Consider the following 13710-nt stretch of genomic DNA (forward strand, 5'->3'; position numbering starts at 1 on the left):
CCATGGATGGAAACACACAAATGGGCAGGCATAAAAAATATTTATTGCTTTCATATAAATTATGGAGGAATTAATTGAGGCTAAACGGAGCTGATTCGGTTTTCAAATCCGAACATAAATCACACACATATTTGTATCGATGATTGACAAGTGAGGTGCTAAGTTGGGACGTTCAAGGGATTTTTCGCAAATAAATTGTCTTTTAAGGCAAGCCATCTTGGCTTTATTTTGAAAAGTATGCTGAAATATTTTTCATCAAAATGTAAAGGGGAAAAAATAGAAATCCATTCGCTTACTTTTCTTTTAGTCGAAGGTATCAGTTGATATTTAATCCAAGCTTATACAAATTCGAAATGCAATAAGCAGGGCTTTGTCTCAAAAAAGATGAAAATAGTCAACATTAATAAACACAAAGCAATTCCGTATCTATGATCTTAGTGTTTATAAAATGAGGTTATCAATGAGTCTTATCAACCATCTTGAAAATAGTCTCTCTTTTGGGCACACAATCTATTTAGATACCTTAAATGCATTTCTTAATTTATTCATCAATATTTTGGTCGAACTAATAAATCTCTTAGCGCCCCCATCTGCTGCGGTATTCGTTACCAGTCGAGCACCTGCACAGTTCAGAGGTTAGAGAACTTTTTGATCCCAGACATAAATTTTGAGGCCATTGTGAGTTGTGAGGCAAACTCCACGGTCCGGTGTAGCCGTACCTCCATGTCTGTTTATCGTTTATTTCAGCAATGACAGGTGCAGCTGCCAGCGGGTTCGGAATCGACAATCTACGAAAATAAGATGGAAGCGAGTGCGTGAGTCTCTTACCAAAAAAAATCTCCACCCTCCCACACCCTTGTACACAGAAAAAAAATTTAATAAAGGGTAGTACTAAAACTTCAACTTTGTTCATAAGAAGATCTATAACCTAAGACATGAAATATTTTATGCTTTAAAAAGTAATCTTTAAAAACCTCAAATCATACCTCAAGCAGTATTTTCCCCAGGTGTTCTCCTACTTTCCTTCTGTTTGTTTACGGAATTTGAACTTTTTAGACAGGCCGACTGAATATCCGACTAACTGGCTGACTGACTGAGCATCTCACTCACTTTCTGGATATAAAATGATGCGAAGGAGTCGGGGTGGTGACGACGGGCTGTTTATGTTGTTAAATGCAAAAATGATTTCCATTAAAAACAAACAAATGGCGAGACGCACGTAGCAACGGCCGCTGTGCGTGGCCTGCTGAGTTTTTGGTTTAAAATGCAATAACCAATAAAATAAATTGCCAAACAAAATGATCAAACATTAGGCCGGGCGTAGGCGGCATTTTGCTTGTTTGGTCTTTTTTTTCTTGTTTTTTCAAACGCCATTTCGGTTGCGCCGAGGCATGTTTTGTTATATTTTGTCGCAAATGTCCCTCATTATTGCGTGATATTTATTTAGGTTATGACTTAAGTTGTGTCACGTTCGTCTAAATTTATATCCAATATGTTGACTATCAGCATCGGCATATTCACGGACGCAGCAGTCCAATTTATCCCCCTAGGTCCCTGGCCGCCCGTTGAAATTTATGCCGCAGATCTGGGACTTGCGATGACTCTCTGTGTGTTCAGGGCTATATTCTCTAAAGCCGCACATATCTTACTACGGACCACGAGACCAAAACTATGTGTTTGTATAGAAAATTTATATGCAAATATTCAATGCACGTCGGTCGTCGTGCGCATTGCATTCCACTGAAAACATCGCTCCCCCAGCATCCGAGCCATGCACTGGGAAAAATATAGAATGATTAATTAAAACGATAATGGTACAGTTTGTATGAATTTCCTTTAAAATCCAGATACTAGAACTCAATGAAGCCTTTCAATGTTTTATAATGTCTTGAGGAATATTGAATTGAAAATCTTTACGAATTCTGAATATCAATCATAAACATTTTATTTAGGTTTCGATCTGATCAGTTAACAAAGTTATGAATCAAACATAAAATTATTTAAAATCTTAGTAAAATAATTAGGAATGTAACATTAACTGAAGTTTCTGAAATTAACCAAATTTCTACCAGACTTAGAACTTAGCTTTAGTAACTTGGCTTTAAGTTAAAGGTAAAGAAAGAACTCTAGAGGAAAAATATCATAATATATGAATTATAAAAAGGAAAATATATTTCAAGAAATGAATCATTAACCTTGTTTGTGTCACATAATCTATTTGGAATAAATATTTTTCGAAGTGCAACTACCAGCAGCAGCTCAAAGCTCACGGCACACAGCACGCCACTAATTGGACCCAGCGGTTCGCCATCATCATCGTGATCGCATTTAAATGTGCTGATCAATTTACTTAAATGTTAATGGCAGCCCAGGGCGTGTCACAGAGGTGAGATGTAAAGGGGATGTTAGGGTGTGGGGGCGACTAAAGTTTAAGTTCAGCCGTAAGTGGAGCTGCAGGTGAAGGTGGAAATTGGAGCGACTGAGAAAACTTGGTCCGGGGTCATGCTGGTTAGATGGTTGGCTTTTAATGCGTTTGGGCCATGCTCTCGGACTTGGCTCAGTGCGGTCGGTGGTGCATAGTAAAAACAAGAAATATGAGACATATAAACCGAAATTAGCTGCCAATTTGAGATGGCACCGTCGCATGCGAATTGTTTTATATTTGTTTGGCGGCATTAAGCCATTTAAAAAGAGGCGCCATAAAATACCGCAATCCACGGCTATCAAGCTGTGATCCCCGTTACATCGCAAGGCAATTCCCCTTCTGCCAACCCAAGGCAATCAAATCAAATTTGTTTGGCTTTGTGCGTGCCTCATTTCTCTTAGCTTGCTGGTAGCTTGCTGGGATGTTGAGTTTCTTGCCCCTTTTTTCGCTGGTGCGTTGCAGCCTAAAAGCATGCCAAACATTTTTCACAACAGCTTAAGCTTTGCAGCCAAATCCGCTGCACTTTTTCATTTTGGCTTCAAGTTTTTGTCTATGTCTAAACTTATTATCATTTTGGCTATTTATTTTATGGCTCAAAGCGGAGCAGAAGACGAAGAGGAGCGGAGCGGAGTGGAGCAAGAGTGGTGGTGCTGCTACAATTGTTTTCACATGCAAATGCTTTTTGCCCCATGCCGCCGAGCATTTATATGCAAATAGATGTACGTATATGCATGTGTCCTTGCTCCCTGTGTTCTCCCCTCAATTTCCCACGCTTTCTCTGCCTCTGCCTCTGCCTCCAGCTCCTTTCTCCGTTTTCCATTCCACAGCAAGACACACTCAAAAAGAGATTTCCACTAAAAGACAAATGCTACAATATTACAAAGGGGCCAAAAGGAGCTACCTTGAGTGGCTGCTGCAAAAGCTGGAGGGTTGTCTCTACGCGTTCAAGTGGCAAAAAAATCGCTGAAGTCGCAAAAATTATTGCAGTTGGCAACTTTGAGCTGACGCACACCAACACCTACATTACAAACACATTCGCAGAGACACACACTACGTTAAAAACAGAGTGCGCTTGCGATAAAAATAAAGTGACAGCAAAAACAATTGCAAACTTGTGCAATTAATAAAGTGAAAAGTGAGCATTTCTCTTCGATTTAAGGTGTACAAGTGGACGGGGCCATGGGCTATATGGAGTATATGGCAGATAGTAGTCACCGAATCTCCAGATCTGTCGGAGCGGGTGTTAAAGCCCAATGGCATCGGCAATGTTTTCACACGTGTTGTCGTTTAAATATTTAAATGCGCTCCTGGCAGCAGCGGCGTTGACAACTCCAGAACTTTTACATGTTTTGCTGTGTGTTAAACCCAAAAGCAAACTGCTGCAGCGACATCTCCTTCCTGTCCCTCTCCAACTTTTACAGTGAGATTGAGATACTCGTACTCACAGATACTCGTAGTGTAGTGAGCGACATACTCAAGGATGAGTTCAACGGTAGGTGGACAGATTCGTTTTTTTTATTTTTTTCATCTTGTATGAGCGGTGGCGACGGCGACGTCGTCTTCTTTTATCAGACAAACTAAGCGCAAAATTAGTTTTTGAACTTTTTAAATTGGTTTATTTCATGGAGTTTTGATTTTTAGCACGTTGCGTAACGAGCCCGAGAACCGCGCACCCGTAATTGGCTGGCCGTGCTTGGGAATTCATCGGAGACTTTTCCAAGACTTGCTTAACGCCTTCATTAGCAGTTTCATGTATGTGTTTGTGTGTTTGTGTATGGGGGGAGGGTGTTCATGGAGAGTAACTACTCAATTTGCCAGGCAACTTAAAATGAAATCATTTTTTCAGAATCTTTCACCTACACAATTTTGCAATTATTGTAATAAGGGTATGGCGCTCTTGGAGTGCTTCATGCCCTCATATTTTATGACATTTTCATTCTTTTGGCTTTGTTTTTTGTTATTGTCCTCGGACTGGCGGTACTAGAGAGTGTCGGCACAAAATACACACACACACACTCGCCAATATACACACCCGTATACACTCATGCACTCACAGGAAACGGTGGATACGTGCGAGCGCCATCCATGCTCACTTAATACCTTATAATTTGCTGTGAGTCGTTGCTTTCATAAAATATACTTTATGAACAATAATTCATGTGTGTAACGGCAGGAGTGCAAGTGTGTGAGTGAAAAGTGCATAAAAATCAATTTTTGCGCATAAAAAACAACAACAAAAGTAGCAAGAAAATGGCAATAAAGCCAAGGATTCGACTTGAGCTTACCATTTAAAATTCAAAGACTTTTTACGTTGGCTTTTTATGGCTTTAATTTGAATAGAATTTTCTTATTTTACAGCTCATAAAATTGGATATTTTCGTTCTGGCTGAGCACATTATAATAAATATATTATTGTAATTAAATATATGAAATTTTATCAGTTATTTAGTTATTTTCTTCAAATTTAATTTTTCTATTCACTATTTTGAAAGAAATTTCATCAGTTTGTTTTTCCTAAAACATTACTAGATACAGTATGTCGGATTTTCCGGACATTTTCCTTTGCCGTTCACCTGTCCGAAATTGCCGGTTTCCCCCAGCAGGATGTGTGGTATGTGATGGGAGGACGGCAAAGGCGAAATAAAACAACAGCAACAAAGTCGCGTCCACGACGACAACGTTGCATACTTTTCAGATGACAAGCAAAGGAGGAAGGGGTGGGCAGATGGGTGGGTTGACTGGTAGGCGGGGGGAGACGGAATGGCTTTCTCGAATAACCCTCTTGCAGCACACACTTGAAACTGATTACATGCACAATTTTGCCCCGTTCTTTGTTCGACGATTCCGGAGCAAGTCCCTGGGACAGGACCTACCTCCTGGCAACCATTCCCGTTCCCATTCCCGCAACAAACCCCATCCACATCCTCATACCCGATCCCCACCAATTGTGACCTGCTCTGCATGTGAGCTTGTTTGTGTGAATGCGTGTGTTTGTGGCATTGTTGTGTTTTCCTGTGGCCGTCGTCCTCGTTCGTCCTGGCTAGCTGGCTGCCTGCCTCCGATTGTTGCCATTGCCGCTTCCTCTCAATTCGCTACAGAGCCCGCACCATCGAACCACCACCACCACCACCACCACCCTCACAACCCGCTCAATGCAATTATTTCAACAAATTTAAACCTCAGCGAAATAATAAACAATTCGTTTTCAGATTAAAATGCAATTTTCATAACTTTTTGTGCAAAGACATGGGCAACGGCCAGCGGATGCCCAAGGCCACCCCCTAGAATCCCAACCTACCTACCCGCTTCGCAGACGGCTGAGTGGAACCTCCACTAGCCACAATTACTACTTATTTTATTTATATGCCGGCGCATTAATATTTCACAAGGTTTTCCTACCGACCAATTTTTCTTTTCCTTCCCCATTTACATCCCCATCCCCATTCGGATCGAGGTTCTCGTTCTCATACTCGTCCTCGACCATTCATTGTTGCTATTATTTTTGCTTTTGCTGCCGTTGAGATCTGCGGCCCTGTCATTTATCATACATTTCCCAATTTACTTTATGCAGAATTATGGAAAAGCGGGGAATTTTCTGCCTTTTTTTATAGTTATGGCCCGCTTTTATGATTGAATTAACTTTTGTTCGCCTCTCCGGAGCAGCACTTGCCATCAATTAAGTGCACGGAGAGTAGAGCGAAACCGACTGACTGACCACCAGAACGGCATGCGTGCATAATTAGCATACAGATTTTTCCATTAACAGGTGATTCAATAATTAAGCCCATCAGGCCCAAGTGCTGACAATTTCAAACACATTTCGCACAAGCCATTTAAGTGGGCGAGACTTACGAACTCCGAATTTCTGATTGCAAATTACGGATAACGAATTCTCTGGGCAAGGTGGCGATACTGAAATGTGACAGCTGTGTGTCATATAGCCAATATTTGATAAGCACTGGGGCATGAACAATTTGGCAAGACGACGTCCAAGACCAAATACAGAGCTACATATAGGCCCAGTCCTGGACCGAACGATTGCGTCTTGCATATTTTAGACCGGTCAGTTGGTTTGTTAATTAGGCACTGATTGGCTGGTGTCTGGTTAATGGTGAATGCCAAATTTCAGTTGGCTTTCTCTAGGTGTGCCAGATAATCCCCGGGTACTCTATTGATTGGCATTGAACTGTTAAGACGCTTACAGATAACTTCCAAGTGCCAGACGCATATTTTAAACGCCTTTAGACAATGAATTATGCCAAAGCTTTAGTTCTAATTTAATTTAGTTTAAGCAGTTATAGACAATATAATAAAGTAAAGGTAGTAATAAGTTTTAGGAGTAAATCCATAAGCTAATAGAAGGCATAGTAACGACCTGGCCGGGCTGGCCACACCTCTTATTGAAATTCAGTTTAAAGTGCTCCAAATACCTGGAACCGTGTACAATGGCAGCATTTATTGTCATGACTTTACCGCTGCCATGATAATGTGATATACGTCAACGTCAATTGGATCGGATTGGATTGGATGATTCCAAAGCCAATAAGCTGTCATTCGGTTTGGGGCCAGACCTATGTACGAGGAGACCAACTTGATTTATTGCCGGAAAAACAAAGCCACCCCTTGAGTTGTTTTTTCCGGCCCTATTCCCCCAGACTTATCCTCTCCTCCCTCCCATTCCCCTTCTATATTTTTTCTTCACTCTTGCTTTTCCTCTCTAAATATTATGCGACTTGTGAATTTCCTCCGAAAGTGCGGGAAAGCTTTCCTGTTCGAGTGTATCAATGGCAGCATTTGAAATGAATTGAAAGTACTTGAGATTGAGATTGCCAAACGAATGATGTGTGTGTGGCTGTGACTCTGCAGTTTGCCTTCTTTCTTTTTCCAGATTACGGACACACAAAGCCGTACTTGATTTAGATACAACTCGAGACCTTCTCCTATTGCTTTCATTCTAGGCCAGCGGAGATTTTAGTTTCCTTTAATGGCCTTAGCTCATTAGGAACCACTGGGCGAGTATCGATTTGTGATTAGTGATTTTTGCGCAAAGAAATTAAAGATTTTCGCTTTAGCTTTGTACATTTAAGAAGAACAATTTTTTTGAGAGAGCCAAATGAAAAATAGATAACATTCTCCCATTACATTTATAAAAGAATGTAATTATAATAATCTGATATGACTTCGTGCAACTCAGTGAATTTTTAAATGTAACATAAATTTGTTTGACAAGCATCCATGAAATTATTTTCAAAGACAGTTACTCAATTATAAATAAATGAAATTATTATTAAAATTATAAATTTGATCAGTGTTTAACAGTTTTTTATTTAATATGAATCGGGATATCGAGAATCGTATTTTTTGTAAAAGATAACTTATTCGAGAATTGATTGCTACCTTAATTACATAATTAATGAATCCTGAAAATAGTAAGAGGTATGGAGTATTCTTTTGGTCTTTAAACTACCAACCACAATTAAAAATTTATTCACGTTAATGAGCCGCATCTGAAATGATTCGGTTGCCGGCCTTGCGTCCTGTCGATGCCTTTTATCAGATTTACTATTAAGTGCATTTATGCGAGTTTTATGCAAATTTAATTTCATATTTCTTTCGTTTTAATACGAAACCATTTGGCACGAATTTGTGCTGCTTGTTTGGTGGAATGCATAATGATATTTTGCAGTAGGGGATCGCAAAATTTATATGCTTTTAATTGCATTGCAATGGCAGTTTCATTATGCAATATCCTACTCAACTAATTATGCGACTAGACGCCGAGTACGTGTTAATATATTCTATGAAACAATTTCAGTTTTTCATTTGATTTTTCAGCAGTTTTGGCCATTAACAAATCCAGAAGAGCAGGAGAGGGTCAATTATAACGCACCAAAATGCGACAAAATGCGACAAACCCATTTTGGCTAATTTGTCCAAAGCATTTAATTACATCCCCGTGGCCTGGATAGTTCCTCCTCTATGATTCCAACCCTTTTACAAATAGAGGAAGGTAAGGCAGGTAAATTGCCACAATTGATAATTTCATTGAAACACTCAATCAACAACTGGCAAATGGCTATAAATCTGAATGTGCCTCCTCGGTTGCTGCTGCTCTTTCTCGATTTTCCAATGTCTATATTTAAGTTTAAATGGCACTTTTCTCAAAAGGCTTAGGAACACACACGCAATGCCTGGCTGACTGACATCCAAAGAGACAAGCTGCCAATTCGTGCAGTCGACGTGCATAAAACTAAAAGAGTCAGCACAACAAGCTCCTACTACGGCCGACTCATACACACAAACAGTTTGAGGGGCTGGGGGGAAAGGAAAAAAAAACATTGAAAAATCAAAAAACGAGCAAAATTTTTGTTATTGCATTTGAAAATGGCAGGCGTGGCCAGGGCGTACCAAGGGGGGCATGGTTGGGGGCGGGGAATTGCCTTTGCCGACGCCGATGTCGATGCCGATGCCTAGCCCATGCATGCGATTGCACTCTCAGTGCTCCGCTTGTCCTTTTGCTAGTTTTTTGCTTGTTTGCCCCTGATGCGCCGTGTGCTGTCCGATTTTCTGTATTTTTTTGCCCCAACACTGCTCTACTATTTTTCGGTTTGCCGTTTTTGTTCTGGGAATGGCAATTGAATGGTGAAATTTCGTAAAATGCAGTTTGAGAGCACGCTCGAGACAAGAGATGAGACAGTCGGGGGCTGAACGACAGCAGCAACAACAAGTGGAACAACAATAGACATAACAACATGTCTTCCAGTTCCACCGGCTCCCCAGTGCTCCTCAGTGTCCATCCAATAGTCATAGATATATGTGTATATAGAGATGCCTCTGCCTTGTTCAGTCACGCCAAAATCGTGCCACAGGACCCATGGATTTCCAAGAGTTCGCTAAACTGGCAAATTGATGTAGCCTGCCGTTTTGATTGCCCCTCATAAAATGCTAAAGTTTAATTCGAAATCGCCATACGCAGAGTAATGCCTAGACTTCGTATTCGCGGATTTTTTGCACGCGAAAGATATATTAATACTTTCAAATCCTTAAAATATAAAATATCTTACATATTTTTTTCTGATTTATAGGACTTCTTATTAGTAAATTTTCTTACTTCTCTTGAATTCATAATTCATCTTACAAATTAAAAATAACGAAAAACCAACCAATTAAAGATCTTAGAGACCAGTCCCTATATTGCAAATATACTTTCTCTCGGTGTTATAGGAATTTTTTGAGATGGTCCCGGCTGTTCCACCTCTGATGCCAATGTCCAAGACCCAATTTTGGGTCTCGAACCCCTCCATTTTGTTTCCCTTACACCCCGGCCACCAACTTGTTTGTATGTTTGTACTTTTGGCTTTGTGCTGTGTGATTTTTTGGCCGAAGTGGGCGGCAGCTGGAGGGGGCGTGACTCGGCGGTCAGGCGGGTGCAGGTTGCAGGTTGCTGCAGTGCCAAACTAGTCGTTAGAGCCGCCAGCAGAAAACGTGGAGCCAGCAAAGTGAGCAGCAGAAACAAACTCCGACATGCCACACGTATGCACACAATGAACTGCAATGCATTGCTCATACGCATCGTTGGCCAACTTCTGCCGCCCACAGGTGGGCCAGAAATAGGTACGAATATAGAACGAAGCACCTAGGACCTACAACGTTGATGGCTGGAGTAGGCAACCAAAAGCTGAGCTGTTTGCGAAATTTACTCAGCCAAAAAACGCTGGGCGTAGGACAAGTCAGACAAGCAATTCACATACCACTGCCGGCGACCCTGGCCGAATCGAATCCTTTGCTTTCCCTGACTTTCCCCTGAGTTTGCAATTTGCAGCATATCATAGCATTCAGACAGTCAGAGCCAGAGCCAGAGCCAGAGACAGAGGTGGAGATAACAGAGAAGATAGAGACGGAATGAGCAGACAGCTGTCTCTCGATGACTTTTCGTAAATTGGTGCAAGATTTTCTCCAGACGCTTGTTAATAGGCGCCTTCCAACTGGTAGCATGCGAGCCAAAGAAGAAGCTGAAACTATAGAAACTATAGTTGAAACTATACTCCTCTACTACTTCTAATTAAAAATGCTGCGCTTAATTTATCCCGTCTGTGGTACTCTGCATTTTTAGATAGCCCACCTGCCGGTGATTGTTGTTTACAGGTGAGTCTGGGCCGGAGATTCCAGAGATACTGGAGGAGCAGCCTTTCCAAACCAAACAAGTTGCTACTGCCAGTCAACCAGTCAGTTGGGCAGTCAGTTAAAGGCTCGTCATTCGTTTGTTTATTGTACGCCATGATTGGAAGGAGCCTAAAAACTGCTGTGATTGCCCAAACCGGGCTCGTCTTGTCCTGAATCGGAATCAGAGTCCGAATCTACCAGAGAGTCCGCAGCTGCGAGATGGGGGCGAAGGTCTCTGGACCATGTGCAAATCGTTGGAAACAAAAATCACATATTGTGCACACGTACTCCAGCTTAGAGGTACAGCTCCCCTGTCTCTCAGTCAGTGACTTAGTCATGTTCCCTAGTCCCGATCCCAGTCGCTCTACCAAACTCCAGCATTTCAGATGGTATGCCATGACCATACCAAGCCTTGCCATGCCATGCAATTTTTCCCAGGTAACAAAATGAATTGCCGGCTGGCCAGCAACGTCTGCTGCTTCTTTGGTGCAGCCGCTGCTAAAACGGCAGCTTCTGCCGCCGCTCCTGCAGCTCCTACTGCCGCTGACAGTGTCGCATGCTCAAAGCGAGCTATTTGCTGTTATTCCACTGATATTTTGAGAGCGCCACTGGACACACTTCACAAAAAAAGCATACGAATTGGTTGGTCGAAGTTGACTTGAACCATAAAGCTACCTTGTACACATATACTTTTTAGAAATTTTACAAAATTTATTTTTTTTATAGTCAATTCAACAATATTAAGTGTAGAAATCCTTAATAAGGATTGTTTTCCTATACCATAAGTATACATAAGCATGTGCCACTAAAGTAAATATTAATATATACACATTCCCTAATAGCTCTGATATAATTTTTGCAAAATAAATCATATTTACCAAGTGTATTTAATTTATATTTTATGAAATAAAAATATTTAAGCTACAATTTAATTCCATAACTGTACCGTCCAATGGGGCGTATGAGTTTTTTTTTTCCAAATGAGTACAAAAAGTATACTTAAAATAATATTAATAATAGAGAAAATCTGCACAAAGCATCCTGGAAAGGCTTAAGTATTATTTTGGCTCACCATTTATCATCGGCTATGCAACCCAATTGATTTTTGTTAAAAAAAAAAAATTTAGAACTCCAAAAAAATTAAATTAAAACCCTAATAGGCTTTTCTTTTCACTGTGCAATCGCAGACCATCGAGAGCTGGAGGTGGGGGTCAATAGTACATATAGATGAGTGCAATTTACCGCTAACAATGCCATGCACTGGTAGTTACAACAAATGTTAGGCGCAGCCAACAACCGCAGCTCGTTCGAATGGGAAATAGGAAAAGGGAAATGGCCGGGCAATGGGGCGAGGGACTAACTACTTGGTAGCTACCTAACGACTGGCATACAGTACGGCTACTACTACTACATACTACATACTATGGCCGTAGTGCCGTGTACATACTACATATGTTGACCATGGAAATGCATAAATAATGCGCCACAGCGGGGGTATATGGCCTACAACCGTTAGCCAGGAGCCACCAGTCAGGACTAAAGGACATAAGGACGGCAGGACAGCAGGATTGCAGGATTGCAGGTCTGCAGGTCCTCTCTGTTTGCCATATTCGAACATTCGCATCAGGATTTCCCGCCATTGTACTTTTTGGCTTTTGTTTATTTACAGTCAGCGCAAAAATGTTTGTTATGCTCGGGGTGCTCTATCTTTCTATGTGTGTGTGTGCCAGTGTGTATCTATGTGTGTTGGTCTAGTTGGATTTAGGCTAAGTAAGCCGCATACACCTGGTCGCACAAGCACATACACACAATACACACAAACCCAAACACCCATACATGTATATAAACAAGGCTGCTCCACACCAATTTATACATGATGGCATGGCTGAGCTTTCAATATTTGACTGTTGCTGGTGCTTGTGCTGTTGGCCATGTTTTTGGCTTTGTTGTTGCATCTGCTTAAACAACAAATGTCACGCGTGGACTTGCCTCCAATTATTCATGAGGCGAGCGTTATTAATTTGAAAGCATATTTATCACAAACGAAATCTACGCCACATGCCATAATAAATCAACGAACGTTTTTCGGTCCCACATTAAAATCGCTGGCAAAATACCCCACATATGTATGCATGTGTATTTACACACATAGCCGGTTACATAGATTTTTGGCAAAGAACGAGAAGAGGCGGGGTGGAAGTTGGGAGCGTCTGGCCGAAACGAGCCGGGGCTATGTCATATCCATATTTAAGCACGCCAGCTAACCGTGCGACAGTCAGTCAAAGTCTCAAGATACAAAACACTCAAGGTGATATGAACCTTTTAGCCGGGTTCTTCCAAGCTTATCGTCCTTTTGGCGTCCTTGGCTTCGCTTTTCTCTGCTTGCAACAAAGGCCCCAGCCGTAGCCGCACCGGCAACAACAACAACATCTATGATGGCGGCGATAAATACATAAATTCCCAGCCGCTGCTGCCAGCAAAAGGTTGACATCGCGTCATTATACGTCAGACATTTTGGCTGAGACTTCAAAAGCCAAAGCCGATCTAAAGCGCAAAGCTGAGTGCTTGGATCGAGGTTACACAGAAACAAAAACTAGACATTAATTACTCTTTTATTTACTTTAAAAATTCTTGAAAATATTAAATCATAAAGCATGCAGGCCTAAACTGATAGCTTGAAAAATAATTTTTCGCTGGGATTCCCTAAGAAATACTAAAATAATTAATTGTTATACGACTCCTAAGTTCTTAAAGCTTCCTGGCAATGAATTTCAATCCGTCATTTTTCGAATTTTTTTCATCTGCAAAACCAAGTGATTTTCAAGGAAATTCCAATTGTTTGGCTCTCCTTTCTGGATCGACTTTGAGTTGAAGCCCGATGCTGGGATATGGCGGATGTGGGAAGAGGCGCGATGGACGGGGCAGGTCTTGCGGCCGGGTGAGTCTGGAGCTGAAGCCGTAGCTGGTTTCATATTTTTGTGTTCTCGGGGCAGAGCTAACCCAATTGCAATATTAAAAGCATGCCTGCCGCAGAAAACTTTTCCAGTTTCCCACTTTCCAGCCGGGCGACAGCGTGTGGCAGGCGAGCGTGACGCTGCCGGAGGAAACTCTCCGTCGACATC

The 13710-nt window shown here is 41.4% G+C and overlaps 1 long non-coding RNA gene across 1 annotated transcript; it reads right to left on the reverse strand.

Annotated features, from left to right (window-relative positions):
- Positions 1-519: 519 nt before the first annotated feature.
- On the reverse strand, positions 520-1217 carry LOC26514784. The gene is made up of 2 exons (XR_001408975.3): positions 987-1217; positions 520-788 (listed from the first exon to the last, which is right to left on the reverse strand). It is a non-coding gene; the product is annotated as an uncharacterized LOC26514784 (long non-coding RNA).
- Positions 1218-13710: the final 12493 nt, after the last annotated feature.

The sequence above is a fragment of the Drosophila ananassae genome, chromosome 2L, assembly GCF_017639315.1.
Source record: "Drosophila ananassae strain 14024-0371.13 chromosome 2L, ASM1763931v2, whole genome shotgun sequence".
Classification (NCBI taxonomy): Eukaryota; Metazoa; Arthropoda; class Insecta; order Diptera; family Drosophilidae; genus Drosophila; species Drosophila ananassae.